The following is a 19684-nucleotide window of genomic DNA, read 5'->3' on the forward strand; positions in this document are numbered from 1 at the left end:
TTTATTGATGCCTTTCCAAATACATTAGAAGTGGCAGATGATTTATTTTGCCTTTGAAAAGTACGTATAACCATTCACTCATTCAACAAATATTTAAGTTTCCACTATGTGCCAGGCATTCTTTTCTAAGTACATTATCAAAATTGAACAGTACAGAATGCCTAACATCCTCTTATTAGAGATGTTTTAACTTTAAATGGATGCAAGCAGTTTATATAGAAGACGTGGATTTAAAAAAAAGTCTCTCAGACTTTGTACAGTTCTTTATCCGGGTTAATTTATGTCTGGTGCCTGACACATAGTAGGTACTTTCAATATGGTGCTCTGTTAGTTTTCCTGTGGTCCAACCCCAGTTGATTTTTTGTGTGAGCAGAATTGTCTAGCAAAAAGAAATCCTCTGACCTTTGCCATTATTCATTGGCACTAGTCTTATTGCCTTCTATGACAGTGATTTTTTTAAGGGGCTATAACACCTTTTTGTTGTTGTTGTTTGATTTCAGAGTATGTTTTCCTTATTCTTTGCATTCCTTATGGGAAAAAAAGGGAGAGGGCAGTGTGTAGGTGGTAGAGTGGATGTGTGGTATCGGGAGAAGACTCAGCATTTATTTTTGAAATTAAAGCTTGAATGACTCGTGTGTGTGTGTGTGTGTGTGTGTGTGTGTGTGCGTGCGTGCGTGCATGCGCATGCATGCACATGTGTACATCTCAGAATGAATTGGAGTCTCCCAAAAAGGGTTAGAGATTACTGCCCTTCAAGGAAAAAAAGAATGGAATTGGTAACAGTGAAACTGGGCCGGATACAATTTCCCTTTTAAGAATGGGGTCAGCCAACAGCCATGTTGCTAAGCCCCTCTGGTTCTGAGCAGTACTCTGGGTACCACTGGAATATTGTCGAAGTAGTAAAACATTTATGATATATAAGTGGGTTTGTAACTTTCTTTTGAAGGAATTTGGAACTTGGGGTCTGCACTTTCATGGGACATTTATATCATATCCCTTGGCAGTTTCCTGCTTGTTGAGGAAATTTTGGCTGTCCATTTATGCTAAAAGTTGGTATTTAAGTCCTTTCTAACCATGAAAAACTATGATATTTTGTCTCATGCCTGCTTAAAAAATAGATAACAACTATCACATGCAGGGAAATAAGACCTGGAGGTACTCACCTAGGGGCAGAAAATAATTCCCTGCCCAAACTGATCCCCTTGACTTCTACTGAAGTTCTACCACTATCTGTATTCATATCTATACCCATCTGTATGTCCAGAATCTCTTTGCTGTCTGCCTCTTTCCTGGATTATTGGAACAAAAATCTACCCTCTGTTAAATTAATACAACAAAAATGTGATCTCGATGAAGCATGAAGGCAGATTGTAATCACTGAGTAATTGGTATACACATACCCATATGCACACAAATATAAAGAAGTTGTATCACCTCTGAGATATTTGGAAATGCTCAGCTATCTCTAGTACCTCAAACATTTTGAATATACATAGATATAAAGGGGCAAGCCCTTAGAACTTCTTGGAGGTGGGTAAGCTGTTTCATTCAAAATGCTGAGGAGAAAATGAGAAGGCAAAGCCTAGCAGTAAACATTCAAATAAATATATAAATATCTTCTCTGAAATTCCTTCCTGCCATATTGCACACTTCAAATTAGTGAAAAGAAGGTTCTTCCTACATAAGGTATTTTTTTGAGCTACGGAAACCTACATGTACACATCACTTCTGTGATGTAAAAATCAGGTCCATTTTGTAAATCTTTCACCTTGATCCATGCTCTTCCTGTAGGAGCTCTCTCATGTAGGATTATCAGTATCTTAGACTTGGACTGTACTTCCAGTTTTTAACCTAATCCTTCTGTATCCTACTTTTAATTGTGTTCTTCTTTCTACTCTAAGAATGCAATGAAAACTTGGGGATTTTTTTTGCATACATTAAAGTTGTGCTTCATCTTTCTAATGTAACATCTAAAACTGCAACACTTTTGAAATCAACTTATGGACAATTAATTCTGGACTTTTTTTTTTTTGCTTTATTTTCAAAATGCAAACATGTTTCTGCTCTCAGATGAAGTATCGCCAGTGTGCAAGTACTCTTCCCTCCTCAAGGAATTAAAAAAAAAGTTCTTCATAACCTACTTCTTTAAAGTTCTGTATAAACTTGAGGTTTTGGATGTCTGGGGGGTCAGCAAAGTTCACCTGATTTATTGGCTTCCCATTTAGTTAACCTGGTATGGCTGAAATTTCTCAGAGTTTCAAAGCCACCCTGTCGTGTGTAATCTTTTTAGTGGTTCAGCCTGGTTAACAAATACTATTTCCGCATCGTGCATCCCTGACTATAGGGGAGGCCAAAGCTTTTCATTCAAACTCTAGAAAGTTTCCTCCTCATTTGCAGGTGGTGGGGTAAACAGGGAAGAAGATTAGGGGTGTGTCTGGGCCATGTCACTCCCCAGGGCCCCTCCTCTTCTCTCTATGACAAAGGAATGACAAGAGAGGACTAGGAGACTTGAGGGTTAATGCGGGAGGATGTGGACCATGGCACTGTGAGTAGGGAAGATGAAACTGTAATGGAGAAAGTGAAATGAAGGAATATTGGAATATATGGTAAGAAAAATAGGCAAAACCAAAAACAGGCCCTAGAGCCTCTGTGGACACAGCTTGTTTGTTTTGCTCTTGACAAGGTGTTAGGAGTAAATGTGCATTGGGGCAAATAGAGGTATCCCTGCTCTTAAAGAGGAAAGAAAGAGGGGGAGAAACCCCTTTCTTTTTAACTCCCTGCCCTTTTTATTGTGGTACCAAGTCTAAAGAAAGGATTATGACACAGCAGCCTTGCTTTCTATAAATGCATCATCTTTTCCTATATAAATATTAAGTACATATGGCTTTTGGGTGTCACACAATTAGCAAATTAGTCATTCACTTAATAGTATTCATCTAGGTTTTATAACATTTTCCATACCTTAATTTTAGAATATTACATGCAAAGGGAAAAATTGCCTTCTTTTTTATTGCACTCATTGGAATCCCTTCTCTTAATGCTAGGCTCTGAAGTTACAGTGGCAGTTAGTTCTGTCACCAGAATATCAGCACTTTGAATGGAATTTTGAAAATTACAAAGACTACACCAGCATTATAGCACGATCGATGGTCCTCCCTATACGATAAATGCACTCTCACTTTGAAGCGTGTGCATTTCCTTTAATATAGCCCCCCTTTTCAATTCAGTTAAAGTTGTTGCATTTATTACAAGTATGAGATGGAAATTAGAAACTTCCTCCAAGATTTCAGATCTTTTGTGCACGATATTTACGAGAAAGAGAACTTTTTACTGTTCTTTTATGTATGAGATGTAGCAAATTGAACTAATGTTCTAAGAAGTAAAACAAACTATTCATTTGCACTTATATGTGCAAGTATGAAATACAGTATTCATGTCTGAGAGATACTGGAGGTATAATGGAGGATTTTTTTCCCCATATCTAAGGTATAACCTCATTCTTTCTAACATGGTATACTTCCAAAATGCAGTATTCTAAGCATGACATTCACAGAGGCCCAGATGCGGTGTTGCATCTCTCTGGAACAGCCATGTTGAAAATTTGCCAAAGGACTGTCATCATTGTAGACTTTGACTAATGAATCTTGGGTTATTTGAAACTGAAGCAGAAGCCATTTTATTTTAGTCTATTGCTTCTAGATTTTCATGATTTGTCCACTGGAAACAAAATATATTCCCCAGCAAATCCAAGCAGTTAGTCATTCTCTGCCAGATGGACTCACCGTCTCTTTACAGTGGCCAGGGGGTACTCAGGAGTGGCAGTGTATGGCATTACTGAAGAACTGGAGGGGTGACTTGGACATAATCTGTAGTGTGTTGTCTATCACACCCATTGAAAGAGCTGTACAATGTAATTTTATTTTTTGAGTTGAGTATTCAGCTCTTTGAATCACCATGCATTGGTAATGAGACCTCAAATAAGGTCCTTATCTTAGAGAGGAGCTGGCATTGTATAAAATAGTCATATAAGTTCATGCATTTCCATCTGTTTCTCCAAATATGGGTGTTTCTTTACTCATCAAGTTATTAATCCTCTACTTAATATCACACTCAAGCTGAAACCTAATTATACAAGTCCAGAACCACGGCATAATATTATGAAGACAAGTGCATATATTACTTAAAGTTCTAGTAATAGCTTTAAAGGTTTATATAACTTGGAATCACCATCTTGAATATTATTGGTAAAATTATGAAAAGCTGCTCTAGGATCAAAACACAATGGCATGTTAATTTCATAGTAAGATGTGATCTCGCAATTGTAATTAATATCTATCTCAAGAGCTATGGGTCATTATATCATTTAATTCAATTACTTGATTAAATAGAGATAATCCATTGTAGGTATTGGCTAATGTAATTCATGGCAATTTACACGAGATAGACTTATTAAAGATATATAGTAAGAAAGAATTTATTTAACATACATTTTTACTAGCTCTAGGATTTAAAGATCATAATTTACGTGCTCTGGGAGCACACACATACCCACACGCACACACAAATACACCCTGTGGCTAGTTTATTCCTTGCTACTTTTACAATCAGTTACTGCTTTGGTGAAAGCCTAAAGCTTAATCCATTAAGAGCCATTCAGAACAAAACAAACAAACAAAGCTTTAACCACTTCAGTGACAACAGTGCAGATCCAACAAGCAGCCTTCTTAGAAAACCCTAGCAATTTTAGGATCAATAGCCTCATACTGGATGCTTCTAAGTGATAAAAGCTAGAACATTTGTGCTGCCAGGTTTTAGAGAATAAAACAAAACATAAAAGTGTCTGAGAAAGATAATTTGGTAAGTTTAGTTTGGAAATACCCATGTAGTACAGAGGGCTGATTCAGTCCTATCAAGAGTCATTTTAAAAACACGCTAACTTAAATATCACTTCAAACTGAAAATTTTACCTCTATGTGTCATGAGAGTTGAAACTTAAAATATAGTTTAGTCTTCCTTCAAGTTCCAACTACTTGCAGATTTATTATTACTACTTCTAACTGATGTATATGAAATCTTCAGCATATCTACATTTATGTCTATTTCTTAGAAAACAAGTCTTATCAAATATCCCCATGTTAAAGTATTTAGAAGAATGTTACAGTCTACTTGATTCAAGGCTACAGTTTTAACAATAAAACTAACAAATACATTTATATATGAGAAGAGCAAAAACAAACATTTTCTTACACAAGATTAAAAGCTCCTTCATTTCCTTTCAGAATTATTTCATTGTATATTATCCTTTGTGAAAAATCCATTAGCTTCTTTTATACATCCCAAGTCTTAAATAATAGCCCAGTGCTGCAAGATATATTTCATGGAAAAAAATCTACTGTCATTCCATAGAATAAAAAAGGCCTCCTACATCCTTACATTATCCTTTTCAGTTACACAAAACAATCTTACAATACTGTATCTCCTGTAGTTATAGTTTTTTTAATGCTTTTACGTTTATACTTAATTATAAACTCCGTAATGAAATAGGAGTATTATTTATTATTTATCTCAAAATGTCAACCGGTTAGACTTTACCCACAAATTATCTGGAGGCACTAAATTATATACCTTCATAGGTAGTCAACAGACACTTGGGATTGCCTGCAGTATGTTTACAAGCTAATTTGTTTACTGAATATTGTCTACTCGTTTACATTTCTGCCCTTTTTTTTTAAAGCAGATCCTCACTGAAGAAATATACTTAATATAAGGAATTTATTAAAAAAATCTTTTTAGTTTTAAAAATAAGCATGAAAGCAAAAGCAAAATAATCGTTTTGCTGAAATGTTATCAAATAACATTGACCATCAACATTTTTCAGACTGAAGAAATAAATTACCCTGCAATACCATTAAAATGCATGATTTTCTTGTGTGTCAGGAATGCTGTGCAGTTTTGTCTGGATTCATTAAGGCGCTCACTGCATAAGTGCGTTGCCAACAGGGATGTGGGTGGCTGTAATGGCAGCCTGTAGGTTTGTATGGAAAACAAGTATGGCACAGTGAAAAAAATCCTTCTCTCACCCCACAGATACCTGTACGGAGAGCTTGGGAGGCATTTCCATAGGCTCATTGTCAAGTGAAAGTTAAGCCCCCACTCACTGGGAAGCGAAGGTAAGTCTGAAAAATCGCATTGAAGGAAAAGGAGAGGGGATGGGGGTGGGGATGAAATCACCTAGCATTGAAGCAGCCTAACCAAGTGACAGACACGTAGACAACTCTGATGCTGCCAGAACAACACTCTGCACAGCCCACCAGCAAGCAATTTGTCACTGCGACAAGAATATCCTCCGCAATTTGGCATCAGGGTCCTTGGACAGCCAACTGCGCCTGTACAGCACGAGACGTGCTATGCGGCAACGGGAAAGATGGGAACCGACGTTCTCGTTATGTCCAAACGTGTTATTTTATGAAAAACATATCTTTTGTCATGATCAACACAGAGACAGAACAGTAGTAATTGATGATAACTGGGGACAAATAAGACAACAAATTGAGAAAAATTATGCTCTTGTATGTTTTTGAGGTACTGGGCGTGTTGAGATTTCAGGATGTTCGCTGTTTGTCTGATATTTCGTGGCACACTCCCACAGTGTTTCCTAGAAATAATGAATCCATAGGTGTCAGAATGAGCTGGGAAGATTTTTGGTAGTAAACCATTTGCTTTTAGCAGAACATACTCTTTGCTTTGTTTTAGACTGTATGTGTGTATATTGTGTGTTGATTAATATGTGGCTAAGTGCAAATCGTTTCTTACTGGTCTGATTTGAAATAAGACAAAGAATTCAAGGTAAGTTGGGTTATAAATGTGCAAAGGAAAGACCCTTTACTCTTTACATTGCTACTCTGATAATCTATTATAAAAGTGCAGTAAAGGAGAGAAGCCAGGGGCATAGGATAAAGGTATCCGATAAATAAGCAAGTAGTGTTCCCCTTGCCAATTACTTGGCATCTTACTTTGTAATTAATGCCACAGTAATGAAAAAAGTGGTAGGCACGAAGATTGGGCCTTTTGTGCATTCTATACAGAACCAAACACTCATAAAAATCTAGCTCAAAGCTAGCCTAGTTTGGCTCTCTCCACAATCAAACCTTGCTAGGGAATTAGAACAATCCCATAGGGTGTGTGTGTGTGTGTGTGTGTGTGTGTGTGTGTGTGTGTTGCAGTGTATTATATAAGAGTGACATAAGGCAGTTGTGGTATTGCTGTCTCTATCACACAGACAAGAGTGTCCTTCATTCCCAGACATGATAGAAACTTGTACCCATTCTGCCAGTATCTCACATCATGGTATCTATTATGTTGTTCACTAGTTGTGCTATGAAACCCTTTAGCTAACTGCTACTTAAGTGGCTATGATAACTGTCTTGCAATGCCTGGTGTATTTCCCAGTAGCTTGTATATTTGTGCTTTAAAGGAACTTTCAGGAAATACTAAAACTACTTTAAAAGTAAATAACAGTGAAAATGATAATACTACATAGGCATTTTTTAATAAGGAGGAAAGAATTTTATTTAAGCAATTTTGATATCATTTGAAATGCAGTAAAAATTTCAAAAATAGTATTAATATTATAATAATCCTTAAAAATATGGAAAACATTCTTCTCTGGCTATCCACGTAAACTAGACATTAGGTGCTTTGGAGTCGGGGTTGGAGAGAGAGATGTTTAACTGTGAGGCTTGGATACGGTGTTAGGGGTGGAGTATGTTGAGTAGCTATGTACACAGACGGCTTAATGAAATGACCTTAGATTTATATCCGTTTTGGGGTAGGACAGGGAAAGGGGAGAACAGAGAGGTATGTGAAGAGAGAATGCTCCAGGCTAGAGGGTACAAAATACGGTGGATGTCATAAAGAAAACTAACCCCTACTTTTCTAAGCTTTGCACGGGATGTTTTCCGTGCAACTCCCATTAAAGTCAATGGGAATCATGCAGCTAAAACCCTATGTAACTCTTTACAATTTACTTCCTAGTGTCTGGAAAAGAGTACTACCTACTAAGGGCAATTTACTCATTTTAGTTTGTTACTTCCATACAAAGATGAATTTGATAGCATATAGCAGGAGGAAACGAGAGACTGCATTTAAGATTTTGTTATTGCAAAAGAAATCATCTCTGAAAAATGTCGTCTAAACTCTCACCTTGTTTAGCAACAACATTAAACAGAAAAAGCAATCCACTGAAAGAAATGAAAAGAAGTATGGACTTGATTACAAGAAAAATGGTGATTGCTATAGGAGGGTGTTTTTTTCCCCCATTTTAAATTCTCAAGCTCTGAACACAATCGCAGGATAATAAGAATAGAGGACAATTCTTAAAACACCAAATTGAAGCTCTTGATTACTGGCTTTTTCCCATGCACCTCAAGTTGTACATATGTAAATATAGCCATGGTAGCCTTACAAAATCTTTAATAATAGAAATGCAGCGAGAGGAGGCTCTCATACTTCTAGCTATGGGTAGTATAGATAAAATGACAGATATTAATCTTGCTATGAGCAATAACTAAATGCTTTGTATTCCCCAAATAATATTATTTTTGAAAGCTATAGACTGTGCATGTTAAAAAGTACATGCTATTTATAATCTCTTTCATGAACTTGGAAACAGGAAACTAACACTGGCTTGCAAAGTCTTTATTTTTATTATAGGGCTCTATATTTCTTTACTCTCAAGTGAAATGTCTATTTAGGTGCTTTACTGATATAATTCTTATAACTGTACTATATAATAAGCTTCTGTGGGCTGAAGATACAGCTCTTGTGTTTTATGGGTCCCTTCTCTGTGATTTGTTTTCTGATTTTCCTTTGGAGGGTGAAGAAATAAGGTACTACATATGGCTCTGCTTTTTAGTCCATGGATCAGAGACACATCTATGAACAGCTGCCTACGCAAACCGATTCCTGGGCAATATAATTTCTCAGCTTTTGTGGGTAAATGAGTGCTTCTCATCATGGACCTAGCTTGTGCATCAATTTAGGGAAGCATACTGCTGCACAGCCTTGGAACTATTGCTCTCTGATTGTACCAATTAGCAAATCCTGAACTTTACCACCAGGAAAAGACATAGCTCCACATTTATGAATGCCTGGATTTTGAGAATTAGAGTAATTATGTCACCAAACCTACCATTGATTTTCAGATAGACATCTCAATAGTTTTGTAAGAGTAAAAACCTTTCCAAAAGCACACTGATATTTTTTATAGCAGAAATAATACATAGGGATGAATGCAGTGATTTGATACGTGAGAACACTTGAGAGAGAGAGAGGGAGTTTACTTGAAGAGAATTTACATGTATTTCTGGGCTGAGTCTTTGATTATAAATTTCATGTTGGAGGGTTTTGACTTGTATAAGAACTCCTGAAATCTGATTTCCTTCGAGGATGGGGTTGTGATTTCACAAAATAATAAAAAGCATGTGCTATTATCAAAGTAGATTATAGGACTATTGTAAAATAATAGACAGTGATAAATTTAAGACCTTAAACTTCTCTAAGTTGTAGTTTTAAAACTCACAGCTGGTTCTTACATCCCAGGCCATTCACATTTGTGACCAGATCACATATCCTTAACTAAATACACATTAAAGATTTCTGCTCACAAATTAAACCTGAATTGAATTTAGCATACAAAGCTCTTTACTTATCCATTAAGGTTTTTTTTTTCTTCTAATGGTGCTTTTATAACCAGCAAGAATAAGTTAATATTTGTATTTAAAGTGAAATAAAGTCAGGTATTACAATGGCAGTGCCATTCACAATGTTACAGAAACTTGTTTTCCTCCTATATAATAGTGTAGTTGTTTCATTTGGGGCAAGAATCTGAATAATCATTAATGCATTCCATGGAATCAAAGATGTATAGGATTATATATTCTAGGTCTCTCATTTTACAAATTATCTTTGCCATGATCTAAATGAATAAGATATTTTTAATTCAAAATTATTATCTGTTTCCTTCAGACTTGTAAATCACTATATGATAGCCCTGATGCTTAAGACATCTTTTCGTATTCACTCGGTTTCATATCTCCCTCCATGTAGTTAAAAAATTATTATGGCTTTGACATGATATCTATGCAGTCATTTTGTAGTATGTAGGTGAAGAAGACATACAGAAATGATATATTTTCCCTTGCAGTATCTCAAAATCACATATTTAGTTGGCAGAACACACACACACACACGCACGTGTGCATGCGCATACACACACACACACACACACACACACAGTCTGCATTTCTTTTAGCTAAGTGAGCACATTTTGAATATATTTGCCCTGAAACATTTTCCTAGTCCTGGCAATGGTGTTTCATGAACTGATTTTATCACCTGTACTCAGTAGGAAACCAAGTAAAGAAGTGTATAGTCAAATTAATGATTGGTTATATACATAAGATGTTTATTTACATCATTTTCTTTACTGTGACCACATTTATCCTTCTCTTGTATCCATGTTTATCTTCATCTCTTCAAACATGGCACTTGACTAGCCTTCTCTAACTAAAATATATTTGGAAAGGTAAAGTCGGGAGGAAGATAATTTTGGGGTAAGGGCATGGTACTCTTAATAAAGTTGATTCTCTGGCCCCAGAGATCTTTGGGCTTGCTCATTGTTCATATGGTAAAATTCTGCTGCACCACCTCTGTTTTGAGGCCAAAACTCTTCTTTGCTGCATCTAAGAAAAGGAAGCCACTGTGTAAGCAGCTGAAGGCTGGAGCAAAAGGTCATCCAATATTACATGTATTTGTCTGGGACCAAAGTATAGGAAAGAAATCTTCCCCAGCAGTGTTAACTTGCCTTCTCTCTCATTGGGGCACCTGCACAACTTTAACATTAAAGGGACTCAGCCACAGGTATTGAAAAACGAAGAGGACTTTTAAGGTGAAATGAGATCTGGAAATGTTTCAATGTTACCCTAAAGCACACAGGAGAAAATCTTTTTCCAATAGTAAGAACTTTGAGGCTTACAAGTGATGGTGCAGAATGAAAACCATGTTTTACAGTTCTAAAATATGTAGGAAGTAACGTGATGGTTCAGGTGAAATGCAACATAATTTTTATAAATAAGTGTGAAAGGTACATGATTAGGTTCATTCATGGTCTTTCAAGTGACAGTATTGGCCAATGGAAAAAACCAAAAAGATATTTGACTGATTTTTCAATATCATGCTATATAAATCTACTCAAGTCGTTTAAACTGTTCAGGGCCTACATGAGCACAGAACAACCAAGATTCTAGCACTGTTAACCTAAGAAGAAATGCAAGATTTTTAATTATTTCAGATGCTTGATGTTTCCATTGTTGGTAGAGCTTCTATGCTTTGAAAGATATATTCTATTTACTGTGATAGTTTCATTCATTCATTTACTCATTTGTTCAGTCAGAGATATTTAGGAAGAATTGACTGAAGAACCTGACCATTCTTGCTATCACTTATTCAGAGACTAAGATAAAGTTCCAAACCTTTAAAATATTCATAGTCTGGTGATTGAGGCAATAAACCAAAATTAACAACACAACAAAACAAGGGTTCTGATAAATGCACACCAACACTTCTGTAGGAAATCAGAGGATGAACATCTAATTTTGCCCTAGAAGGCTTCATAGAGGAGGTGATCACTGAACTAGATTGATGGTAAAAATGGGACTCCCTCAGTTTCTTGCCAAGAGACCAAAGATGGCCACAGTTAGAGCTGAGTTAATCTGTGCTGTTTAGGAGGCCCTTGGCATTAACATATTCTTTTATGTCGCTTTAAAAATTTATATGATTGTAAAGTTCTGCTTCTGCCAGTTTGTTTGATATTGGGTGTTCTTTCTTTTTTAATGTTACATAGGAAGGAAGGGGAAGACAGTAACTACTAAATTTGTGATTCGTATGACTACGTGCTCCATAACCAATACCTCCGTGTTTTGGTGTTTTGTGTGCATGTTGTGCTCATGTATGAGAAAGTAAACATCAGTGAATGTGGCCAGGAGATGTTCATGGTATCTGTTGAGACAATAGGAATAATCTGGCATAATAACAAAGTCCAATAGGGAAACCTGCACTCAAATTGTTGTAAATGTTTGATGGGATTCTAGGAATTTTTAAGAATAGCTAAATAGACAAGCTTCCTCCCCCCTTACTATTATAGAATAGAAAGGATTGTGTTAGAAGGAATCTCTTTCTAATAGGCGTGAAAAAGAAGCAGGTAGCAGGAGGGGTCGGTACATAGAAAATATCTGAAACAAAACTAGAATTTAATGACCTAGGCCAGTATTTCTCAAACTATAATGTGCACAAGGACTACCTGAAGAACTTGTTAAAGTACAGTTGGCCTGGGGTTGGATTGATGAATTTTCTTTTTTTTTTTCCATAATAGTTTATTGTCAAATTGGTTTCCATACAACACCCAGTGCTCTTCCCCTCAAGTGCCCTCCACCCTCACCACCACCTCTCTTCCTTTTTTACAAACTCACAGGTGAGGCTGGTGCTGCTGATTGAGGATCACACTTGAAGAACCTCTAATCCAGACCAGTGCTTCTCAAATCTAATCTGTATATGAATCACCTAGGGATCTTGTCAAATTGAAGATGCTGATTTCGTAGACCTGGCATGGGTGGGAAAATTTGCATTTTGAACAAGCTCAAAGGTGATGCTAGTGCTGCTGATCTGCAGTTCACACTGAGAAGCAAGGCCTTAGGTGACTTTCTACATTAAGAGTCTGAGTTATATGATCTGGCCTGCTTATTTCAGAAAATAATAAGATCTAATAGTGATTCCTGATTCATTTCCTAAGCAAATAAGATCATATCCTTACCAAAAAGAGCTAATGAAGAATTAATGCATCTTCTTGAATACCATAGATATAAATACCAACTCCACTAAGAGAAGTATTTCCTGAGCTACTGTTCTCTATATAAAATACCTACCCTAGTTACTGTAAAAGTTAGGTGAGACATAGGTTTCTTCTTTTAAGTAGCTTCTATAACTCCCTTGGCCATGTATTAAAGGCATTATATTTCTCAGATTGTGATAAAGTTGTATTTAAGTACAGAAAGTAAAAATGGATTGGTCTAATATCTCCAAAAGAAAATCTTCAAAATAGTACACTGTTTACATTGTGTCATTTAGCCACACCCCTTGTTTAAAAATTCTATTTAGTTAGACAAGTTCTATTTATATAAAACAAAGGTTGAGGGGTGGCTAAGTGGCTCAGTGGATTGAGCATCAGACTTCAGCTCAGGTCATGATCTCATGGCTCATGAGTTGGAGGTCCACGTCAGGCCCTGTGCTGACAGCTCAGAGCCTGGAGCCTGCTTCAGATTTTGTGTCTTTGTTTCTTTCTGCTGGCCCCCTGCTCATGCTTGCTCTCTCTCTCGCTCTCTCTCGCTCTCGCTCTCTCTCTCTTCCTCTCTCTCTCTCTCTCTCAATAATAAATAAACATTAAAAAATTTTTAAAAATGTAGCAAAGATTGAACTAAATCTAGTGAAATGAGTCAAAAAATATACTTATTTTTGATCAGATAACATTCCCTGTTGGATTATATGCATGTGGGTGTGAAGGAGCCTTATTGGTGGGCGTTGGCTGTCTTCAACCTCCATTTTCTCAGTAATTGATAAATCTCCATTCCCTCTCTTCTGTGTAGACCTTTTAAAAAATAGAGTGTAAAATAGCGGTAATGAAAGTATATTAAGGGATGTGAAGTAGAAATTTCTGAGAGAACATTTAAATAAAAATGCAATAAATAGTATCTGTATTATATATATACTTTGGCTAATTTTGAGTGATTTTAGGCATCCTAGGGATGCATTGGTTTCTATTCCCCTTATGCCCTTCCCATTCACAAATTTTCAAGTGATATGATAGTGTTAAATTTAATAACTCAACACAGTTTGAGTAAATTTCTCAATTCTCAGTTTATTTATTTTTTTTGGTGGACTTGATCAAATATGGGTAACAGATTATGTTAAGGCAAATACCCAAACCCCAGCCAAATAAATGTAAATGTACTTGAAGTATTAGTAAAATTTTAATATGTCTTTATTCTGCGGTCAGTGAATTTTGTATTATCACTTCTGAGGCTAAATGATTATCTTTAATTTCTACTTCTTCCTATTTCCCAAGTATATTAATTTCTGATCCACTTGCCAAAGTGGACTGTTTCAAGAAAAAATTTTAATTGCAGGACATTTGACTTAAAATACCACACTTGTGTCTTAATAGCTAACCAAATAAAGTTGTAAACAATGTGATTGTAAAATGGAGATATTTGGGCTAGAAGAGCAGTGGTTCTTAACCTTTCAGGAAAGAATTCTTTACAGAAAATGCTCAGTGAATGTACACAGGGAAATTTTGCATACAAAGTAGTGCATATTTGGTGGTCTTTTGAAGGAAAAGTAACAACTCTGATCTTGACAATTGAGGTGAAGTTAACAAAAATGCCATCTTTTTTCCTCATTTCTTACATAGACCTTGAAACCAGATGGATCAATAGACTGTTTTTCTAAATACATCATTTTGTTTTTATTGCGTAAACCTTGCCTTACAAATAAGCCTTTATACTGATTTGTAACATGGAAGCAAGTGGACATCTGGCTTCTGTGAAAAATATGATTCACTCATTTGCATTTTTAAATTCCATTCATTCCATTTTTAAATTGTTCACTTGTCCTCTTTGCTCTTTCTAAAAGCAACTCTTCTTAGCTCTCTTCAATTTTAAATACCCACAGAGTTTATGTTACTTATAATGTAGAACATCATCTCTTTAAAATTTTTAAGTGAAAATCAATATCCAAGGCCCACAGCATGTGTTAACCCATAATATCTATGTAAGTGAGAAGTTAATTGAAAACCAGCAAGGAATTTGGGTGACAAATATGAATTTACCCCTAGTACTTTATAATGGTCTTAGAGAACTTTAACAGATCTTTCAAAGACCATTTAAAAAAATTGAGGATCAAAATACTAATGAATAGTTAATTCTTCAAGTTGGTTGTGGAGTTCAAAAAATATTTTGGTATATAAAGGTATTTTTATCACTAATGATATGCTGTAACTAAATTCTGGGAGGAAAGACAATAATGCTATTCAGTTGCTAATAAAATATTGTTTGTGGCAATAGTTTTTGTGAATACAAATGGAAAGTATACCTGCAACATTTGTTCATTAATTTAAACACTAGTTCTTCCTCTTTATAGTAACAAATCCAGAATCTAATAATTTTCACGATGTTGAAAAATCATAATAGCCTAAAGCATAATAACTTGAGTTCCATTCCAATTTTAGGTAAAACATCTCCTGAACATTTTACTCCTTATCTGAAATAATTAGCCTGTATGGAATCCTTGCATTTCAAAATGATAGTGTTGAATATTTAAATTGTTAAAGTTAGCTCTTTGCATACTGTCTATTTCCCTCTAGTCAACTGGTTATGTCCTAGAAAAAAACTGTGTGTGTATGTGTGTAAATGAGAAGAATTCCCTTCAGTTGAATGGAATAGATGATGAGTCTAACATTGGGTAATGGAAACAGATAATCATGATACACAAAGATGAGAAAATAAGAGAACTTACTCCATTATGATTTTCAGTGGTGAATTTTGGACTCGATTCTGAAAGTATGCCAGAAGATACTGCTTTTCTAAGAATATCAACAACCTGAATTTTAAAGAGATTTACTTAGGGAACATGTAGAATGGACATTACAGCAGTAGACATGGGAAACTGAAACCAACAAGACCAGGTAGCTGAAGCTATCAAGCTCTGAGCTGTCATTTATCATTCATGTTTCCTTGCTGATGTTCTTTGCTAACATCATACAATTCAGACAATTTTGAAAGAACATACTGGGCTTGAAATTAGGAGAAGTGAATTTGGTTAAACTTTCTAGCCTGGATTCCATGATAGCTATCACATAGAATGAAATCACATTTTCATGTGGTTTTATGAAAATCTACAAATCCATATAGGTTGGGGCTTATAATTGGGGGTCAATAAATGCTTGTTTTAATGTCTAGGTCTGCAAAGCTGTTAGAGAACTTCCTGAGTGCAAGGCAATATAAACCTGTTTGAGACAAAATGGAGAACCCTAGAGACTAGGTTCATAGATGTAGATCATTCCTAGATTTAACTACCCACTAAAGAAGTTGATCCGTAGAGTAGCCCGGAACATAATCAGATAGACTAACATGATTCTGGTGAGGTAAGGCAAACCGGTCCCATAAATCACATCAGAAATAACTCTCTTGTTTTGAGGAGGATGAGATGTACTGTCATCAGGACACCCACCAGAACTTTTGAGGCGTTGTTACTACTTTCATATATATTACATGGAAGTCTAATGTGGATTTAACAATCTTCAGTTCCTTTAAGAACAAGAAGCAGTCTACCTCTCACTCCTACTGATGCCATTGTCAGAATTCTGGATGAGGGGACATATTCTCTCTCTCTAAAGAAAATTTAGCTGCCCTCTTAGTGAGAGAGACTAGAGCTATGTAAGGTATTGAATGCCAATTAACATGTCAGTCAGGCTGTCTATCTGATATAATCAGAAGAATTGAGAGAGCCTTGAAAAAACAGGTGTGGAGAGAAATGTGGACAGCTGTCCAAAGCATTTCGTGTCTGGAACAAATGTTCATGGACTTCTCCACTGAAGGTGATATTAAAGCTAGTTTCTGAAAACTGACTAGCGGACTCTGTGTCTGGTAGATTAGGTCAAAGGAGAAACTGGATGTTTGAGTTGGCAGGTCACAAAACAAGTAGTGAATCAATCAGTTCTCTTTTAGTAAAAATCCAGATGGGTTCTGGCTGTGTTTTTCGTTCATTCTGCCTCACTTGTGAGATGGGATAATGATATCACCTCCTACTCCCTTGTTAGTTATGTAGCCATGATCCAGTAAGATAATTACTTCTAAATGTAATAATTTTTTTATATTTTAAGGGAAAAAGTACAAGCATGTGAAATTCTAAGGAATCAGCATTCTATGGTACTTTATAGTGCCTTTCACATGGAGTTATTGTTATAGAGGTATTTATAAATTAAAGTCCTTAGCTTCTATCTGTCGTTAGTAAAATTTAAGACCAAAGTCTTCATGAAGCCAATATAGAATCCACAGCTATGGTACAGTTTCTTTATTGGTATAACAAGTCAGTAAAGAACATGAAAAAGCAAAGCTATTTTTTCCTCTTATTTCATTCCAGTATAATTAAATACAGTGTCATGTCAGTTTCAGCTGTACAATACACTGATTCAACAATTCTATACATTACTCAGTGCTTGAAACAATGTGTGCCTTTAAACCCCTTCATCCCCTCCTCTCCTCCCCTCTGGTAACCATCAGTTTGTTCTCTACAGCTCAGAGTTTGTCTTTAGCTTTGTCCTTTTTTCCTTTTTTTTTTTTTTGTTTCTTAAATTCCACACATGAATAAAATTACGTGGTATTTGTCTTTCTTTGACTTATTTCACTTAGCATTATACCTTCTAGATCCATGTATGTTCTTCAAAATGGAAAAAAATTCATCCTTTTGAATGGCTAGTAATATTCTAGTGTGTGTGCATATATATATATGTTATATATATATGCATACATATATATACAACATCCTCCTTATCCATTCATCTATTGGTAGACATATGGGCTGCTTTCATAATTTAGCTATTGTAAGTAATGCGTCAATAAACTTTGGGGTGCATATATCTTTTTTGAAATAGTATTTTCAGATTTTGGGGGGTAAGTACCCAGTAGTGGAATTACTGTATCAAATAGTAATTCTAATTTTAATTTTTTGAGAAACTTTCATACTATTTACCACCAGTTTGCCTTTGCACCAACACTGCATAAGGGTTTCTCTTTCTCCACATTTTTTCCAACATGTGTCGCTTCTTTTGTTTTTGATTTTAGCTATTCTGAGGTGTGAGTGATATCTCATGGTGTTTTAATTTCCATTTCCCTGATAATTAGTGATGTTGAGCAGCTTTTCATGTGTCTGTTGACCATTTGTATGTCTTCTTTGGAGAAATGTCTTCTGAAGCCTATTTTCATTACTATGTAACTTTTGTTTTGTGTCAAGTAAATTTTCATAGAAGTAAAACACATGTTCCAAAAATGCATAGATGCAAGTGTACAGAGTATTGAATAATGAACAAAGTGAACACATCCATGTAATTCTCAGTGACTTAAAGGAATAGAACACTATTAGCGTCTAAGAAATTCCTCTTTGTCCCATCTTATCACTACCCCCCAAAAGAAGTCACTATCTTAATTCCTTTTTGCTTGGATTGATTTTCCATTGTTGACCTTTATATTAGTAGTAACATATGATCTGTACTCTCTTGTGCCCATGCTGTAAACACATGTGGTGTAATCCAGTTCATTTATTTTTGCTTCTGGAGAGCATTTCATCGCATGAATATACCAAAAATCATTTATCTCTGCTTTTGATGGACATGGTTGTTTCCAAGTTTTGGTTTCTGTTGTTCTTCTCATATGTATTTTGGATACATATGTGTACTTTTCTGTTAAATGTATATCCAGGAGTAAAAATGCTGAGTAAGGTATGTTCAGTGGTGGTAGATTTGACCAAACAGTTTTCCAAAGTGATCGTGCCATTTCATGATTGCACCAGCAGTGTATGACGTAGTTTTTGGAGTTTGGTGTTCTGCTCTTTTGAATTTTAGCCATTTTGGTGGGTAGGTAGTGATATGTCATTGTAATTTTAATTTGTCGTCTTTTGACAACTGGTAGGTTTTGGCCACTTTCCCTGTGTTTACTGGACATGGGATATTGTCTATTATGAAGTATTGATTGCCCATTTTTCTTTTCTCTTTTTAAACCTTTTTCCTTATGGTTTTGTAGTACCTGGTATATCCTACACATATGTCAGTTTGTGAGATAAAAGCTTTCCGACCATTTTTTTCAGTCTATAGTGTGCCTTTTTCACTTTCCTACTGATGTCTTTGGTTTAATATAATCTTTTAATTTTAATGTAGTCTTTTCCTTTATGATTAGCACATTTTGTGTCCTGTTATAGATGTCTTTAGTCCAAAGATGAGACAGTATGTTCCTATTTTGAGGGAAATTATGCTTTTACCTTTATTTTTATATCTATGGATCATTTGAATTTATTTTTGTATATTCTATAGGGTAGGACTTGTTTATAATTTTTTCCTTATGAATATTAATTGGCCCAATTCCATTTATTGAAAAGACACTTTCAGTTTTGCAGTTCACTGTCACTTTTTTCATAAACCAAGTGTATGTGTAGATTGTCATTAGGTTCTTTTAAGTTTCCTTATGCACTACACTGTCTTAATTGTACTTTGTACTGAGTCTTGATTTCTAGTAATGAATATCCTTTGATTTGTTCTTTTCCTTATCCCTTTGCATTTAAAATTATTTTACTAATAGCCAAATGTTTGCTAGAATTTTGATTGGGAAAGCATCAAATCTGTATATCACTTTTAAGAGAAATGCAATGCTTCCAACATTGTATTTTGTATATAAACATGGTAGTTTTAATAATCTTATTTAATTTCTCTCAATATTTTTAGTTTTAATAGTCTTGTTTTTATAAAGTTGTAGTACTTTTAAAGTTTTAAAAGTCTTCTTTGATTTCTCTCAATGTTCCATAGTTT

The 19684-nt window shown here is 35.4% G+C and overlaps 1 long non-coding RNA gene across 4 annotated transcripts in view; it reads left to right on the plus strand.

Moving 5' to 3' along the window:
* LOC115301705 overlaps nucleotides 1-19684 on the plus strand; it is a 151473-nt gene that overhangs the window by 12875 nt on the left and 118914 nt on the right. For all 4 annotated transcript variants that reach the window (XR_003913250.1, XR_003913252.1, XR_003913249.1 and 1 more), the window contains exon 2: nucleotides 6088-6170. This is a non-coding gene — a long non-coding RNA (uncharacterized LOC115301705). The remainder of the gene's footprint in view (nucleotides 1-6087; nucleotides 6171-19684) is intronic.

Source organism: Suricata suricatta, chromosome 9 (genome assembly GCF_006229205.1).
Source record: "Suricata suricatta isolate VVHF042 chromosome 9, meerkat_22Aug2017_6uvM2_HiC, whole genome shotgun sequence".
Taxonomy (NCBI): Eukaryota; Metazoa; Chordata; class Mammalia; order Carnivora; family Herpestidae; genus Suricata; species Suricata suricatta.